The sequence below is a fragment of the Watersipora subatra genome, chromosome 4, assembly GCF_963576615.1.
Source record: "Watersipora subatra chromosome 4, tzWatSuba1.1, whole genome shotgun sequence".
Taxonomy (NCBI): domain Eukaryota; kingdom Metazoa; phylum Bryozoa; class Gymnolaemata; order Cheilostomatida; family Watersiporidae; genus Watersipora; species Watersipora subatra.
The window spans coordinates 17,004,357-17,020,068 of NC_088711.1; the positions used below are offsets into that span (position 1 = coordinate 17,004,357).

Below are 15,712 nucleotides of genomic sequence, written 5' to 3' on the forward strand. Positions count from 1 at the left end.
TCGTGCGTAAACTTTACACGGCCTAAAAGATGCACTGATATTAAGAATTGGATCTCGAAAGGGAATAACATATTCATTTCAAAGTTACTAATTTTTTTAAATAAACAGTAATCTACTTTTACTACAACAACTGTTAGAAAAAAAGAATAAATAACTTAAGTTCTTATCACAAATTTCAAGAGCGTCTAGCTTTGTACTAGACCTCGTTTGCACAAAATAGGAAGCCGAAATAGCTCAGTTGGGAGAGCGTTAGACTGAAGATCTAAAGGTCCCTAGTTCAATCCTGTGTTTGGCATCTGAAAAATATATTTTCATATATCAGTCCTGATTTTAACTATAACACAAAAAATTTAGTATTAGGCTGTGATTAAAAAGATGCTGTTTCTTATTCTCGCATGAGTTAGTTCATATGCTAGAAGAAATCCACGAGATTGGTTGAACCGGAAAATTCAAAACAAATCTTCATTTGAAACAAAATAATTATTTTATTGTCTTAACCGAGAACTTGATATAATACAGAGAACTATTCATTCTAAAAACTTTGCACTAGCCTCATTTACGTTCCGAATTAATCTCGAATGCTTTTTTAAAAATATATTGGAACTTTAATGGTTCGTAAAATCTACACAGCCTCAAAAGTGAACTGATCTTATGAGTTTGATTGCAAAAGTGAAAAAGATTGTTAATCTAAGGTTTGTGTTTTGTTTAAATAAACAGTAATCTCCTATTCATCGCAACAACTGTTAGAAAAAATGATTAAATAACTTAAATTCTTTTCACAAATTTCAGCAGCGTCTAGCTTCGCACTAAAACTCGAGTGTGAAAAAAAATAAGCCGAATTAGCTCAGTCGGGAGAGCGTTAGACTGAAAATCTAAAAGTCCCTGGGTCAATCCCGGATTTTGGCATCTGCAAAATATATTTTCATATATCAGTCCTGATTTTAGCTATAACACAAAAAATTTAGTATTAGGCTGTGATTAAAAAGATGCTGTTTGTTATTCTCACAGGAGTTTGACATATGCTAGAAGAAATCCACGAGATTGGTTGAACCTGAAAGTTCAGAACAAAACTTCATTTGAAAGAAGATAATTATTTTATTGTTTTAATTGAGAACTTGATATAATACAGAGAATAATTCATTTTAAAATACTCACACTAGCCTCATTTACATTCCGAATTAACCGCGAATGCTGTTTTTGAAATATTTTGGAACTTTCATGGTTCATAAAATCTACACAGCCTCAAAAGTGCACTGATCTTATGAGTTTGATTACAAAAGTGAATAACATAGTTAATCTAAGGTTTATGTTTAGTTTAAATAAACAGTAATCTCCTATTCGTCGCAACGACTGTTAGAAAAAATGATTAAATAACTTAAATTCTTTTCACAAGTTTCAACAGCGTCTAGCCTCGTACTAGACCTCGTTTGCTCAATATAGGAAGCCGAATTAAATCAGTTGGGAGAGCGTTATACTGAAGAACTAAAGGTCCCTGGTTAGATCCCGGGTTTTGGCATCTGCAAAATATATTTTTATATATCAGTCCTGATTTTTGCTATAACACAGACAATTTAGTATTAGGCTCTGATTAAAAAGATTCTGTTTGTTATTCTCACAGGAGTTTGTTCATACGCTAGAAGAAATCCATGACATTAGTTGAACCTGAAAGTTCAAAACAAATCTTCATTTGAAACAAGATAATTATTTTCTTGTTTCAATCAAGAACTTGATATAATACAGAGGATAATTGATTCTAAAAAACTCACACTAGCCTCATTTACAATCTGAATGAGTCAACAAAGTCAACGTTGCAGTTATTTGGAACATTCATGGTGCGTAAACTTTACACGGCCTAAAAGATGCACTGATATTAGGAATGGGATCTCGAAAGGGAATAACATATTTATTTTAAGGTTAATAATTTTTCTAAATAGAAAGTAATCTACTTTTACTGCAACAGCTGTTGGAAAAAATTGAATAAATAACATAAGCTTTTTTCACAAATTTCAACAGCGTTTAGCTTCGCATTAGAACTCGAGTGTGAAAAATAGGTAGCCGAAATAGCTCAGTTGGGAAAGCGTTAGATTGAAGATCTAAAGGTCCCTGGTTTGATCTCACGTTTTGGCATCTGGAAAATATATTTTCATATATCAGTCTTGACTTTAGCTATAACACAGAAAATTTAGTATTAGGCTGTGATTAAAAAGATGCTGTTTGTTATTCTCACAGGAGTTTGTTCATATGCTAGAAGAAATCCACGAGATTGGTTGAACCTGAAAAATCAAAACAATTCTTCATTTCAAACAAGATAATTATTTCATTGTTTTAATTGAGAACTTGATAAAATACAGAAAATTATTCATTCTAAAAAACTCACACTAGCCTCATTTACACTCTGAATGAGTCAACAAAGTCAACATTGATATTATTTGAAACATTCATGGTGCGTAAACTTTACACGGCCTAAAAGATGCACTGATATTAAGAGTTGGATCTCGAAAGGGAATAACATATTTATTTTAAGGTTAATAATTTTTCTAAATAAACAGCAATCTATTTGAAACTCCAACAACTGTTAAAAAAAAGAATAAACAACTTATGTTCTTTTCACAAATTTCAACAGCGTTTAGCCTCGTACTAGACCTCGTTTGCGTAACATAGGAAGCCGAAATAGCTCAGTTGGGAGAGCGTTAGAGTGAAGATCTACAGGTCCCTGGTTCGATCCTGGGTTTTGGCATCTGAAAAATATATTTTCATATATCAGTCTTGATTTTAGCTATAACACTGAAAATTTAGTATTAGGCTGTTATTAAAAAGATGCTGTTTCTTATTCTCGCATGAGTTAGTTCATATGCTAGAAAAATCAACGAGATTGGTTGAACCTAAAAATTCAAAACAAATCTTCATTTGAAACAAAATAATTATTTTATTGTCTTAATCGAGAACTTGATATAATACAGAGAACTATTCATTCTAAAAACTTTGCACTAGCCTCATTTACGTTCCGAATTAATCTCGAATGCTTTTTTAAAAATATATTGGAACTTTAATGGTTCGTAAAATCTACACAGCCTCAAAAGTGAACTGATCTTATGAGTTTGATTACAAAAGTGAATAAGATTGTTAATCTAAGGTTTGTGTTTTGTTTAAATAAACAGTAATCTCCTATTCATCGCAACAACTGTTAGAAAAAATGATTAAATAACTTAATTTCTTTTCACAAATTTCAACAGCGTCTAGCCTCGTACTACACCTCGTTTAAGCAAAATAGGAAACCGAAATAGCTCAGTTTGGAGAGCGTTAAACTGAAGATCTGATGGTCCCTGGTTCAATCCCGGGTTTTGGCATCTAAAAAAATATTTTCATATATCAGTCCTGACTTTTGCTATAACACAGAAAGTTTAGTATTAGGCTGTGATTAAAAAGATGCCGTTTGTTATTCTCACAGGAGTTTGGTCATATGCTATAAGAACTTCACGAGATTGGTTGAACCTGAAAGCTACCAACAAATCTTTACTTGAAACAAGATAATTATTTTATTGTTTTAATCGAGAACTTGAGATAATACAGAGAATTACTCATTCTACAAACTTTGCACTAGCCTCATTTACATTCCGAATTAATCTCGAATGCTTTCTTTGAAATATTTTGGAACTTTCATGGTTCATAAAATCCACACAGCCTCAAAAGTGCACTGATATTATGAAATTGATTACAAAAGTGAATAAGATAGTTAATCTAAGGTTTGTGTTTGGTTTAAATAAACAGTAATGTCCTATTCATCGCAACAACTGTTAGAAAAAATGATTAAATATCTTAAATTCTTTTCCCAATGTTCAACAGCGTCGACCTTCGTACTAGACCTTGTCTGCGAAAAGTAGGAAGCCGAAATAGCTCAGTTGGGAGAGCGTTAGACTGAAGATCTAAAGGTCCCTGGTTCGATCCCGGGTTTCGGCATCTGAAAAAAATGTTTTCATATATCAGTCCTGATTTTGATATAACACAGAAAACTTAGTATTAGGCTGTGATTAAAAAGATGCCGTTTGTTATTCTCACAGGAGTTTCTTCATATGCTAGAAGAAATCCACGAGATTGGTTGAACCTGAAAATTCAAAGCAAATCTTTTTTGAAACAAAATAATTATTCTATTGTTTTAATCGAGAACTTGATATAATACAGAGAATTATTCATTCTACAAACTTTGCACTAGCCTCATTTCCATTCCGAATTAATCTCGAATGCTTTCTTTGAAATATTTTGGAACTTTCATGGTTCATAAAAATTACACAGCCTCAAATGTGCACTGATATTATGAGTTTGATTACAAAAGTGAATAACATAGTTAATCTAAGGTTTGTGTTTGGTTTAAATAAACAGTAATCTCCTGTTCATCGCAACAACTGTTAGAAAAAATGATTAAATAACTTAAACTCTTTTCACAAATTTCAACAGCGTCTAGCCTCGTACTAGACCTCGTTTGGGCAAAATAGGAAGCCGAAATAGCTCAGTTTGGAGAGCGTTAGATTGAAGATCTGATGGTCCCTGGTTCAATCCCGGGTTTTGGCATCTGAAAATATATTTTCATATATCAGTCCTGAGTTTTGATATAACACAGAAAGTTTAGTATTAGGCTGTGATTAAAAAGATGCCGTTTGTTATTCTCACAGGAGTTTGGTCATATGCTATAAGAACTTCACGAGATTGGTTGAACCTGAAAGCTACCAACAAATCTTTACTTGAAACAAGATAATTATTTTATTGTTTTAATCGAGAACTTGATATAATACAGAAAATTACTCATTCTACAAACTTTGCACTAGCCTCATTTACATTCCGAATTAATCTCGAATGCTTTCTTTGAAATATTTTGGAACTTTCATGGTTCATAAAATCCACACAGCCTCAAAAGTGCACTGATATTATGAAATTGATTACAAAAGTGAATAAGATAGTTAATCTAAGGTTTGTGTTTGGTTTAAATAAACAGTAATGTCCTATTCATCGCAACAACTGTTAGAAAAAATGATTAAATATCTTAAATTCTTTTCCAAAAGTTCAACAGCGTCGACCTTCGTACTAGACCTTGTCTGCGAAAAAAGGAAGCCGAAATAGCTCAGTTGGGAGAGCGTTAGACTGAAGATCTAAAGGTCCCTGGTTCGATCCCGGGTTTCGGCATCTGGAAAATATATTTTCATATATCAGTCCTGATTTTTGATATAACACAGAAAAATTAGTATTAGGCTCTGATTAAAAAGATGCCGTTTGTTATTCTCACAGGAGTTTCTTCATATGCTAGAAGAAATCCACGAGATTGGTTGAACCTGAAAATTCAAAGCAAATCTTCTTTGAAACAAGATAATTATTTTATTGTTTTAATCGAGAAGTTGATATAATACAAAGAATTACTCAGTCTACAAACTTTGCACTAGCCTCATTTCCATTCCGAATTAATCTCGAATGCTTTCTTTGAAATTTTTTGGAACTTTCATCGTTCATAAAATCTACACAGCCTCAAAAGTGCACTGATATTATGAGTTTGATTACAAAAGTGAATAAGATAGTTAATCTAAGGTTTGTGTTTGGTTTAAATAAACAGTAATCTCCTATTCATCGCAACAACTGTTAGAAAAAATGATTAAATAACTTATATTCTTTTCACAAGTTTCAACAGCGTCTAGCCTCGTACTAGACCTCGTTTGCTCAATATAGGAAGCCGAAATAGCTCAGTTGGGAGAGCGTTAGACTGAAGATCTAAAGGTCCCTGGTTCGATCCCGGGTTTCGGCATATGAAAATATATTTTCATATATCAGTCCTGATTTTTGATATTACACAAAAAAGTTAGTATTAGGCTCTGATTAAAAAGATGCCGTTTGTTATTCTCACAGGAGTTTCTTCATATGCTAGAAGAAATCCACGAGATTGGTTGAACCTGAAAATTCAAAGCAAATCTTCTTTGAAACAAGATAATTATTCTATTGTTTCAATCGAGAACTTGATATAATACAGAGAATTATTCATTCTACAAACTTTGCACTAGCCTCATTTCCATTCCGAATTAATCTCGAATGCTTTCTTTGAAATTTTTTGGAACTTTCATCGTTCATAAAATCTACACAGCCTCAAAAGCGCACTGATATTATGAAATTAATTACAAAAGTGAATAAGATAGTTAATCTAAGGTTTGTGTTTGGTTTAAATAAACAGTAATCTCCTATTCATCGCAACAACTGTTAGAAAAAATGATTAAATATCTTAAATTCTTTTCTCAAAGTTCAACAGCGTCGACCTTCGTACTAGACCTTGTCTGCGAAAAATAGGAAGCCGAAATAGCTCAGTTGGGAGAGCGTTAGACTGAAGATCTAAAGGTCCCTGGTTCGATCCCGGGTTTCGGCATATGAAAATATATTTTCATATATCAGTCCTGATTTTTGATATAACACAAAAAAGTTAGTATTAGGCTCTGATTCAAAAGATGCCGTTTGTTATTCTCACAGGAGTTTCTTCATATGCTAGAAGAAATCCACGAGATTGGTTGAACCTGAAAATTCAAAGCAAATCTTCTTTGAAACAAAATAATTATTCTATTGTTTTAATCGAGAACTTGATATAATACAGAGAATTATTCATTCTACAAACTTTGCACTAGCCTCATTTCCATTCCGAATTAATCTCGAATGCTTTCTTTGAAATATTTTGGAACTTTCATGGTTCATAAAAATTACACAGCCTCAAATGTGCACTGATATTATGAGTTTGATTACAAAAGTGAATAAGATAGTTAATCTAAGGTTTGTGTTTGGTTTAAATAAACAGTAATCTCCTATTCATCGCAACAACTGTTAGAAAAAATGATTAAATAACTTAAATTCTTTTCACAAATTTCAGCAGCGTCTAGCTTCGCACTAAAACTCGAGTGTGAAAAAAAATAAGCCGAATTAGCTCAGTCGGGAGAGCGTTAGACTGAAAATCTAAAAGTCCCTGGTTCAATCCCGGATTTTGGCATCTGCAAAATATATTTTCATATATCAGTCCTGATTTTAGCTATAACACAAAAAATTTAGTATTAGGCTGTGATTAAAAAGATGCTGTTTGTTATTCTCACAGGAGTTTGACATATGCTAGAAGAAATCCACGAGATTGGTTGAACCTGAAAGTTCAGAACAAAACTTCATTTGAAAGAAGATAATTATTTTATTGTTTTAATTGAGAACTTGATATAATACAGAGAATAATTCATTTTAAAATACTCACACTAGCCTCATTTCCATTCCGAATTATTCTCGAATGCTTTCTTTGAAACATTTTGGAACTTTCATGGTTCATAAAATTTACACAGTCTCAAATGCGCACTGATATTATGAGTTTGATTATTAAAAGTGAATAACATAGTTAATCTAAGGTTTGTGTTTGGTTTAAATAAACAGTAATCTCCTATTCATCGCAACAACTGTTAGAAAAAATGATTAAATAACATAAATTTTTTTCACAAATTTTAACAGCGTCTAGCCTCGTACTAGAGCTCGTTTGCGCAAAATAGGAAGCCGAAATAGCTCAGTTGGGAGAGCGTTAGACTGAAGATCTAAAGGTCCCTGGTTCGATCCCGGGTTTCGGCATCTGGAAAATATATTTTCATATGTCAGTCCTGATTTTTGATATAACCCTGAAAAATTAGTATTAGGCTGTGATTAAAAAGATGCTGTTTGTTATTCTCACAGGAGTTTCTTCATATACTAGAAGAAATCCGCGAGATTGGTTGAACCTGAAAATTCAAAGCAAATCGTCATTTGGAACAAAATAATTATTTTATTGTTTTAATCGAGAACTTGATATAATACAGAGAATTATTCATTCTAAAAACTTTGCACTAGCCTCATTTACATTCCGAATTAATCTCGATTGCTTTCTTTAAAATATTTTGGAACTTTCATGGTTCATAAATTATACACAGCCTCAAAAGTGCACTGATATTATGAGTTTGATTACAAAAGTGAATAACATAGTTAATCTAAGGTTTGTGTTTGGTTTAAATAAACAGTAATCTCCTATTCATCGCAACAACCGTTAGAAAAAATGATTAAATAACTTAAATTCTTTTCACAAATTTCAACAGCGTCTAGCCTCGTACTAGACCTCGTTTGGGCAAAATAGGAAGCCGAAATAGCTCAGTTTGGAGAGCGTTAGACTGAAGATCTAAAGGTCCCTGGTTCAATATCGGGTTTCAGCATCTAGAAAATATACTTTCATATATCAGTCCTGATTTTTGTTATAACACAGAAAAATTATTATTAGGCTGTGATTATAAAGATGCTGTTTGTTATTCTCACAGGAGTTTGCTCATATGCTATAAAAACTTCACGAGATTGGTTGACCCTGAAAATTCAAAACAATTCTTCATTTGAAACAATATAATTATTTTATTGTTTTAATCGAGAACTTGATATAATGCAGAGAAGAATTCATTCTAAAAAACTCACACTAGCCTTATTTACACTCTGAATAAATCAACGAAGTCAACTTTGCAATTAATTGGAACATTCATGGTGCGTAAACTTTACACGGCCTAAAAGATGCACTGATATTAAGAATTAGATGTCGAAAGGGTATAACATTTTTATTTTAAGGTTAATAATTTTTCTAAATAAACAGTAATCTCTTTTACACTCCAACAACTATTGGAAAAAATTGAATAAATAACTTAAGCTTTTTTCACAATTTTCAAATGCGTCTAGCTTCGCACTAGAACTCGAGTGTGAAAAATAGGAAGCCGAAATAGCTCAGTTGGGAGAGCGTTAGACCTATGATCCAAAGGTCCCTGGTTCAATATCGGGTTTCAGCATCTAGAAAATATATTTTCATATATCAGTCCTGATTTTTGTTATAACACAGAAAAATTATTATTAGGCTGTGATTATAAAGATGCTGTTTGTTATTCTAACGGGAGTTTGCTCATATGCTATAAGAACTTCACGAGATTGGTTGAACCTGAAAGCTACCAACCAATCTTTACTTGAAACAAGATAATTATTTTATTGTTTTAATCGAAAACTCGATAAAATACAGAAAATTATTCATTCTAGAAAACTCACACTAGCCTCATTTACACCCTGAATGAATCAACAAAGTCAACGTTGCAATTATTTGGAACATTCATCGTGCGTAAACTTTACACGGCCTAAAAGATGCACTGATATTAAGAATGGGATCTCGAAAGAGAATAAGATCTTCATTTTAAAGTTAATACATTTTCTTAATAAACAGTAATCTATTTTACACTCCAACAACTATTGGAAAAAATTGAATAAATAACTTAAGCTTTTTTCACAATTTTCAAATGCGTCTAGCTTCGAACTAGAACTCGAGTGTTAAAAATAGGAAGCCGAAATAGCTCAGTTGGGAGAGCGTTAAACTGAAGATCTAAAAGTCCCTGGTTCAATATCGGGTTTCAGCATCTAGAAAATATATTTTCATATATCAGTCCTGATTTTTGCTATAACACAGAAAAATTATTATTAGGCTGTGATTATAAAGATGCTGTTTGTTATTCTAACGGGAGTTTGCTCATATGCTATAAAAACTTCACGAGATTGGTTGACCCTGAAAATTCAAAACAATTGTTCATTTGAAACAAGATAATTATTTTATTGTTTTATTCGAGAACTTGATATAATACAGAGAATAATTCATTCTAAAAAACTCACACTAACCTGATTTACACTCTGAATGAATCAACGAAGTCAGCGTTGCAATTAATTGGAACATTCATGGTGCGTAAACTTTACACGGCCTAAAAGATGCACTGATATTAAGAATTAGATGTCGAAAGGGAATAACATTTTTACTTTAAGGTTAATAATTTTTCAAAATAAACAGTAATTTATTTTACACTCCAACAACTATTGGAAAAAATTGAATAAATAACTTAAGCTTTTTTCACAATTTTCAAATGCGTCTAGTTTCGCACTAGAACTCGAGCGTGAAAAATAGGAAGCCGAAATAGCTCAGTTGGGAGAGCGCTAAACTGAAGATCTAAAGGTCCCTGGTTCAATATCGGGTTTCAGCATCTAGAAAATATATTTTCATATATCAGTCCTGATTTTTGTTATAACACAGAAAAATTATTATTAGGCTGTGATTATAAAGATGCTGTTTGTTATTCTCACGGGAGTTTGCTCATATGCTATAAGAACTTCACGAGATTGGTTGAACCTGAAAGCTACCAACAAATCTTTACTTGAAACAAGATAATTATTTTATTGTTTTAATCGAGAACTTGATATAATACAGAGAATTACTCATTCTACAAACTTTGCACTAGCCTCATTTACATTCCGAATTAATCTCGAATGCTTTCTTTGAAAAATTTTGGAACTTTCATGGTTCATAAAATCTACACAGCCTCAAAAGTGCACTGATATTATGAAATTGATTACAAAAGTGAATAAGATAGTTAATCTAAGGTTTGTGTTTGGTTTAAATAAACAGTAATCTCCTGTTCATCGCAACAACTGTTAGAAAAAATGATTAAATAACTTAAATTCTTTTCACAAATATCAACAGCGTCTAGCCTCGTACTAGACCTCGTTTGGGCAAAATAGGAAGCCGAAATAGCTCAGTTTGGAGAGCGTTAGATTGAAGATCTGATGGTCCCTGGTTCAATCCCGGGTTTTGGCATCTAAAAAAATATTTTCATATATCAGTCCTGACTTTTGCTATAACACAGAAAGTTTAGTATTAGGCTGTGATTATAAAGATGCTGTTTGTTATTCTCACAGGAGTTTGGTCATATGCTATAAGAACTTCACGAGATTGGTTGAACCTGAAAATTCAAAACAATTGTTCATTTGAAACAAGATAATTATTTTATTGTTTTAATCGAGAAGTTGATATAATACAAAGAATTACTCATTCTACAAACTTTGCACTAGCCTCATTTACATTCTGAATTAATCTCGAATGCTTTCTTTGAAATTTTTTGGAACTTTCATCGTTCATAAAATCTACACAGCCTCAAAAGCGCACTGATATTATGAAATTGATTACAAAAGTGAATAAGATAGTTAATCTAAGGTTTGTGTTTGGTTTAAATAAACAGTAATCTCCTATTCATCGCAACAACTGTTAGAAAAAACGATTAAATATCTTAAATTCTTTTCCCAAAGTTCAACAACGTCGACCTTCGTACTAGACCTTGTCTGCGAAAAATAGGAAGCCGAAATAGCTCAGTTGGGAGAGCGTTAGACTGAAGATCTAAAGGTCCCTGGTTCGATCCCGGGTTTCGGCATCTGAAAAAAATGTTTTCATATATCAGTCCTGATTTTTGCTATAACACAGAAAACTTAGTATTAGGCTGTGATTAAAAAAATGCCGTTTGTTATTCTCACAGGAGTTTCTTCATATGCTAGAAGAAATCCACGAGATTGGTTGAACCTGAAAATTCAAAGCAAATCTTTTTTGAAACAAGATAATTATTTTATTGTTTTAATCGAGAAGTTGATATAATACAAAGAATTACTCATTCTACAAACTTTGCACTAGCCTCATTTCCATTGCGAATTAATCTCGAATGCTTTCTTTGAAATTTTTTGGAACTTTCATCGTTCATAAAATCTACACAGCTTCAAAAGTGCACTGATATTATGAAATTGATTACAAAAGTGAATAAGATAGTTAATCTAAGGTTTGTGTTTGGTTTAAATAAACAGTAATCTCCTATTCATCGCAACAACTGTTAGAAAAAATGATTAAATAACTTAATTTCTTTTCACAAATTTCAACAGCGTCTAGCCTCGTACTAGACCTCGTTTGGGCAAAATAGGAAGCCGAAATAGCTCAGTTTGGAGAGCGTTAGACTGAAGATCTAAAGGTCCCTGGTTCGACTCCGGGTTTCGGCATATGAAAATATATTTTCATATATCAGTCCTGATTTTTGCTATAACACAAAAAAGTTAGTATTAGGCTGTGATTAAAAAGATGCCGTTTGTTATTCTCACAGGAGTTTCTTCATATGCTAGAAGAAATCCACGAGATTGGTTGAACCTGAAAATTCAAAGCAAATCTTCTTTGAAACAAGATAATTATTCTATTGTTTCAATCGAGAACTTGATATAATACAGAGAATTACTCATTCTACAAACTTTGCGCTAGCCTCATTTACATTCCGAATTAATCTCGAATGCTTTCTTTGAAATATTTTGGAACTTTCATGGTTCATAAAATCCACACAGCCTCAAAAGTGCACTGATATTATGAAATTGATTACAAAAGTGAATAAGATAGTTAATCTAAGGTTTGTGTTTGGTTTAAATAAACAGTAATCTCCTGTTCATCGCAACAACTGTTAGAAAAAATGATTAAATAACTTAAATTCTTTTCACAAATTTCAACAGCGTCTAGCCTCGTACTAGACCTCGTTTGGGCAAAATAGGAAGCCGAAATAGCTCAGTTTGGAGAGCGTTAGACTGAAGATCTAAAGGTCCCTGGTTCGATCCCGGGTTTCAGCATATGAAAATATATTTTCATATATCAGTCCTGATTTTTGATATAACACAAAAAAGTTAGTATTAGGCTCTGATTAAAAAGATGCCGTTTGTTATTCTCACAGGAGTTTCTTCATATGCTAGAAGAAATCCACGAGATTGGTTGAACCTGAAAATTCAAAGCAAATCTTCTTTGAAACAAGATAATTATTTTATTGTTTCAATCGAGAACTTGATATAATACAGAGAATTATTCATTCTACAAACTTTGCACTAGCCTCATTTCCATTCCGAATTAATCTCGAATGCTTTCTTTGAAATTTTTTGGAACTTTCATCGTTCATAAAATCTACACAGCCTCAAAAGCGCACTGATATTATGAAATTAATTACAAAAGTGAATAAGATAGTTAATCTAAGGTTTGTGTTTGGTTTAAATAAACAGTAATCTCCTATTCATCGCAACAACTGTTAGAAAAAATGATTAAATATCTTAAATTCTTTTCTCAAAGTTCAACAGCGTCGACCTTCGTACTAGACCTTGTCTGCGAAAAATAGGAAGCCGAAATAGCTCAGTTGGGAGAGCGTTAGACTGAAAATCTAAAAGTCCCTGGTTCAATCCCGGATTTTGGCATCTGCAAAATATATTTTCATATATCAGTCCTGATTTTAGCTATAACACAAAAAATTTAGTATTAGGCTGTGATTAAAAAGATGCTGTTTGTTATTCTCACAGGAGTTTGACATATGCTAGAAGAAATCCACGAGATTGGTTGAACCTGAAAGTTCAGAACAAAACTTCATTTGAAAGAAGATAATTATTTTATTGTTTTAATTGAGAACTTGATATAATACAGAGAATAATTCATTTTAAAATACTCACACTAGCCTCATTTCCATTCCGAATTATTCTCGAATGCTTTCTTTGAAACATTTTGGAACTTTCATGGTTCATAAAATTTACACAGTCTCAAATGCGCACTGATATTATGAGTTTGATTATTAAAAGTGAATAACATAGTTAATCTAAGGTTTGTGTTTGGTTTAAATAAACAGTAATCTCCTATTCATCGCAACAACTGTTAGAAAAAATGATTAAATAACATAAATTTTTTTCACAAATTTTAACAGCGTCTAGCCTCGTACTAGAGCTCGTTTGCGCAAAATAGGAAGCCGAAATAGCTCAGTTGGGAGAGCGTTAGACTGAAGATCTAAAGGTCCCTGGTTCGATCCCGGGTTTCGGCATCTGGAAAATATATTTTCATATGTCAGTCCTGATTTTTGATATAACCCTGAAAAATTAGTATTAGGCTGTGATTAAAAAGATGCTGTTTGTTATTCTCACAGGAGTTTCTTCATATACTAGAAGAAATCCGCGAGATTGGTTGAACCTGAAAATTCAAAGCAAATCGTCATTTGGAACAAAATAATTATTTTATTGTTTTAATCGAGAACTTGATATAATACAGAGAATTATTCATTCTAAAAACTTTGCACTAGCCTCATTTACATTCCGAATTAATCTCGATTGCTTTCTTTAAAATATTTTGGAACTTTCATGGTTCATAAATTATACACAGCCTCAAAAGTGCACTGATATTATGAGTTTGATTACAAAAGTGAATAACATAGTTAATCTAAGGTTTGTGTTTGGTTTAAATAAACAGTAATCTCCTATTCATCGCAACAACCGTTAGAAAAAATGATTAAATAACTTAAATTCTTTTCACAAATTTCAACAGCGTCTAGCCTCGTACTAGACCTCGTTTGGGCAAAATAGGAAGCCGAAATAGCTCAGTTTGGAGAGCGTTAGACTGAAGATCTAAAGGTCCCTGGTTCAATATCGGGTTTCAGCATCTAGAAAATATACTTTCATATATCAGTCCTGATTTTTGTTATAACACAGAAAAATTATTATTAGGCTGTGATTATAAAGATGCTGTTTGTTATTCTCACGGGAGTTTGCTCATATGCTATAAAAACTTCACGAGATTGGTTGACCCTGAAAATTCAAAACAATTCTTCATTTGAAACAATATAATTATTTTATTGTTTTAATCGAGAACTTGATATAATGCAGAGAAGAATTCATTCTAAAAAACTCACACTAGCCTTATTTACACTCTGAATAAATCAACGAAGTCAACTTTGCAATTAATTGGAACATTCATGGTGCGTAAACTTTACACGGCCTAAAAGATGCACTGATATTAAGAATTAGATGTCGAAAGGGTATAACATTTTTATTTTAAGGTTAATAATTTTTCTAAATAAACAGTAATCTCTTTTACACTCCAACAACTATTGGAAAAAATTGAATAAATAACTTAAGCTTTTTTCACAATTTTCAAATGCGTCTAGCTTCGCACTAGAACTCGAGTGTGAAAAATAGGAAGCCGAAATAGCTCAGTTGGGAGAGCGTTAGACCTATGATCCAAAGGTCCCTGGTTCAATATCGGGTTTCAGCATCTAGAAAATATATTTTCATATATCAGTCCTGATTTTTGTTATAACACAGAAAAATTATTATTAGGCTGTGATTATAAAGATGCTGTTTGTTATTCTAACGGGAGTTTGCTCATATGCTATAAGAACTTCACGAGATTGGTTGAACCTGAAAGCTACCAACCAATCTTTACTTGAAACAAGATAATTATTTTATTGTTTTAATCGAAAACTCGATAAAATACAGAAAATTATTCATTCTAGAAAACTCACACTAGCCTCATTTACACTCTGAATGAATCAACAAAGTCAACGTTGCAATTATTTGGAACATTCATCGTGCGTAAACTTTACACGGCCTAAAAGATGCACTGATATTAAGAATGGGATCTCGAAAGAGAATAAGATCTTCATTTTAAAGTTAATACATTTTCTTAATAAACAGTAATCTATTTTACACTCCAACAACTATTGGAAAAAATTGAATAAATAACTTAAGCTTTTTTCACAATTTTCAAATGCGTCTAGCTTCGAACTAGAACTCGAGTGTTAAAAATAGGAAGCCGAAATAGCTCAGTTGGGAGAGCGTTAAACTGAAGATCTAAAAGTCCCTGGTTCAATATCGGGTTTCAGCATCTAGAAAATATATTTTCATATATCAGTCCTGATTTTTGCTATAACACAGAAAAATTATTATTAGGCTGTGATTATAAAGATGCTGTTTGTTATTCTAACGGGAGTTTGCTCATATGCTATAAAAACTTCACGAGATTGGTTGACCCTGAAAATTC

General features: G+C 32.2%; 22 non-coding genes across 22 annotated transcripts; all 22 read left to right on the top strand.

The window, feature by feature from the left end:
* Positions 1 to 223: 223 nt before the first annotated feature.
* Positions 224 to 295, top strand: Trnaf-gaa (transfer RNA phenylalanine (anticodon GAA)). The gene has a single exon. It is a non-coding gene; the product is annotated as a tRNA-Phe (tRNA).
* A 1,759-nt stretch (positions 296 to 2,054) lies between these two features.
* Positions 2,055 to 2,127, top strand: Trnaf-gaa (transfer RNA phenylalanine (anticodon GAA)). Its single transcript has one exon. It is a non-coding gene; the product is annotated as a tRNA-Phe (tRNA).
* Positions 2,128 to 2,664: 537 nt separating this feature from the next.
* On the top strand, positions 2,665 to 2,737 carry Trnaf-gaa (transfer RNA phenylalanine (anticodon GAA)). The gene has a single exon. It is a non-coding gene; the product is annotated as a tRNA-Phe (tRNA).
* Positions 2,738 to 3,274: 537 nt separating this feature from the next.
* Trnaf-gaa (transfer RNA phenylalanine (anticodon GAA)) lies at positions 3,275 to 3,347 on the top strand. The gene has a single exon. It is a non-coding gene; the product is annotated as a tRNA-Phe (tRNA).
* A 537-nt stretch (positions 3,348 to 3,884) lies between these two features.
* Positions 3,885 to 3,957, top strand: Trnaf-gaa (transfer RNA phenylalanine (anticodon GAA)). Its single transcript has one exon. It is a non-coding gene; the product is annotated as a tRNA-Phe (tRNA).
* A 536-nt stretch (positions 3,958 to 4,493) lies between these two features.
* Positions 4,494 to 4,566, top strand: Trnaf-gaa (transfer RNA phenylalanine (anticodon GAA)). The gene has a single exon. It is a non-coding gene; the product is annotated as a tRNA-Phe (tRNA).
* Positions 4,567 to 5,102: 536 nt separating this feature from the next.
* On the top strand, positions 5,103 to 5,175 carry Trnaf-gaa (transfer RNA phenylalanine (anticodon GAA)). Its single transcript has one exon. It is a non-coding gene; the product is annotated as a tRNA-Phe (tRNA).
* Positions 5,176 to 5,712: 537 nt separating this feature from the next.
* Trnaf-gaa (transfer RNA phenylalanine (anticodon GAA)) lies at positions 5,713 to 5,785 on the top strand. Its single transcript has one exon. It is a non-coding gene; the product is annotated as a tRNA-Phe (tRNA).
* A 536-nt stretch (positions 5,786 to 6,321) lies between these two features.
* On the top strand, positions 6,322 to 6,394 carry Trnaf-gaa (transfer RNA phenylalanine (anticodon GAA)). The gene has a single exon. It is a non-coding gene; the product is annotated as a tRNA-Phe (tRNA).
* A 536-nt stretch (positions 6,395 to 6,930) lies between these two features.
* Trnaf-gaa (transfer RNA phenylalanine (anticodon GAA)) lies at positions 6,931 to 7,003 on the top strand. The gene has a single exon. It is a non-coding gene; the product is annotated as a tRNA-Phe (tRNA).
* Positions 7,004 to 7,541: 538 nt separating this feature from the next.
* Trnaf-gaa (transfer RNA phenylalanine (anticodon GAA)) lies at positions 7,542 to 7,614 on the top strand. Its single transcript has one exon. It is a non-coding gene; the product is annotated as a tRNA-Phe (tRNA).
* Positions 7,615 to 8,152: 538 nt separating this feature from the next.
* On the top strand, positions 8,153 to 8,225 carry Trnaf-gaa (transfer RNA phenylalanine (anticodon GAA)). The gene has a single exon. It is a non-coding gene; the product is annotated as a tRNA-Phe (tRNA).
* A 1,151-nt stretch (positions 8,226 to 9,376) lies between these two features.
* Positions 9,377 to 9,449, top strand: Trnaf-gaa (transfer RNA phenylalanine (anticodon GAA)). The gene has a single exon. It is a non-coding gene; the product is annotated as a tRNA-Phe (tRNA).
* Positions 9,450 to 9,988: 539 nt separating this feature from the next.
* On the top strand, positions 9,989 to 10,061 carry Trnaf-gaa (transfer RNA phenylalanine (anticodon GAA)). Its single transcript has one exon. It is a non-coding gene; the product is annotated as a tRNA-Phe (tRNA).
* Positions 10,062 to 10,599: 538 nt separating this feature from the next.
* On the top strand, positions 10,600 to 10,672 carry Trnaf-gaa (transfer RNA phenylalanine (anticodon GAA)). The gene has a single exon. It is a non-coding gene; the product is annotated as a tRNA-Phe (tRNA).
* Positions 10,673 to 11,209: 537 nt separating this feature from the next.
* Trnaf-gaa (transfer RNA phenylalanine (anticodon GAA)) lies at positions 11,210 to 11,282 on the top strand. The gene has a single exon. It is a non-coding gene; the product is annotated as a tRNA-Phe (tRNA).
* A 537-nt stretch (positions 11,283 to 11,819) lies between these two features.
* Positions 11,820 to 11,892, top strand: Trnaf-gaa (transfer RNA phenylalanine (anticodon GAA)). The gene has a single exon. It is a non-coding gene; the product is annotated as a tRNA-Phe (tRNA).
* Positions 11,893 to 12,428: 536 nt separating this feature from the next.
* Positions 12,429 to 12,501, top strand: Trnaf-gaa (transfer RNA phenylalanine (anticodon GAA)). The gene has a single exon. It is a non-coding gene; the product is annotated as a tRNA-Phe (tRNA).
* Positions 12,502 to 13,037: 536 nt separating this feature from the next.
* Positions 13,038 to 13,110, top strand: Trnaf-gaa (transfer RNA phenylalanine (anticodon GAA)). Its single transcript has one exon. It is a non-coding gene; the product is annotated as a tRNA-Phe (tRNA).
* A 538-nt stretch (positions 13,111 to 13,648) lies between these two features.
* On the top strand, positions 13,649 to 13,721 carry Trnaf-gaa (transfer RNA phenylalanine (anticodon GAA)). Its single transcript has one exon. It is a non-coding gene; the product is annotated as a tRNA-Phe (tRNA).
* A 538-nt stretch (positions 13,722 to 14,259) lies between these two features.
* Trnaf-gaa (transfer RNA phenylalanine (anticodon GAA)) lies at positions 14,260 to 14,332 on the top strand. Its single transcript has one exon. It is a non-coding gene; the product is annotated as a tRNA-Phe (tRNA).
* A 1,151-nt stretch (positions 14,333 to 15,483) lies between these two features.
* Trnaf-gaa (transfer RNA phenylalanine (anticodon GAA)) lies at positions 15,484 to 15,556 on the top strand. Its single transcript has one exon. It is a non-coding gene; the product is annotated as a tRNA-Phe (tRNA).
* Positions 15,557 to 15,712: the final 156 nt, after the last annotated feature.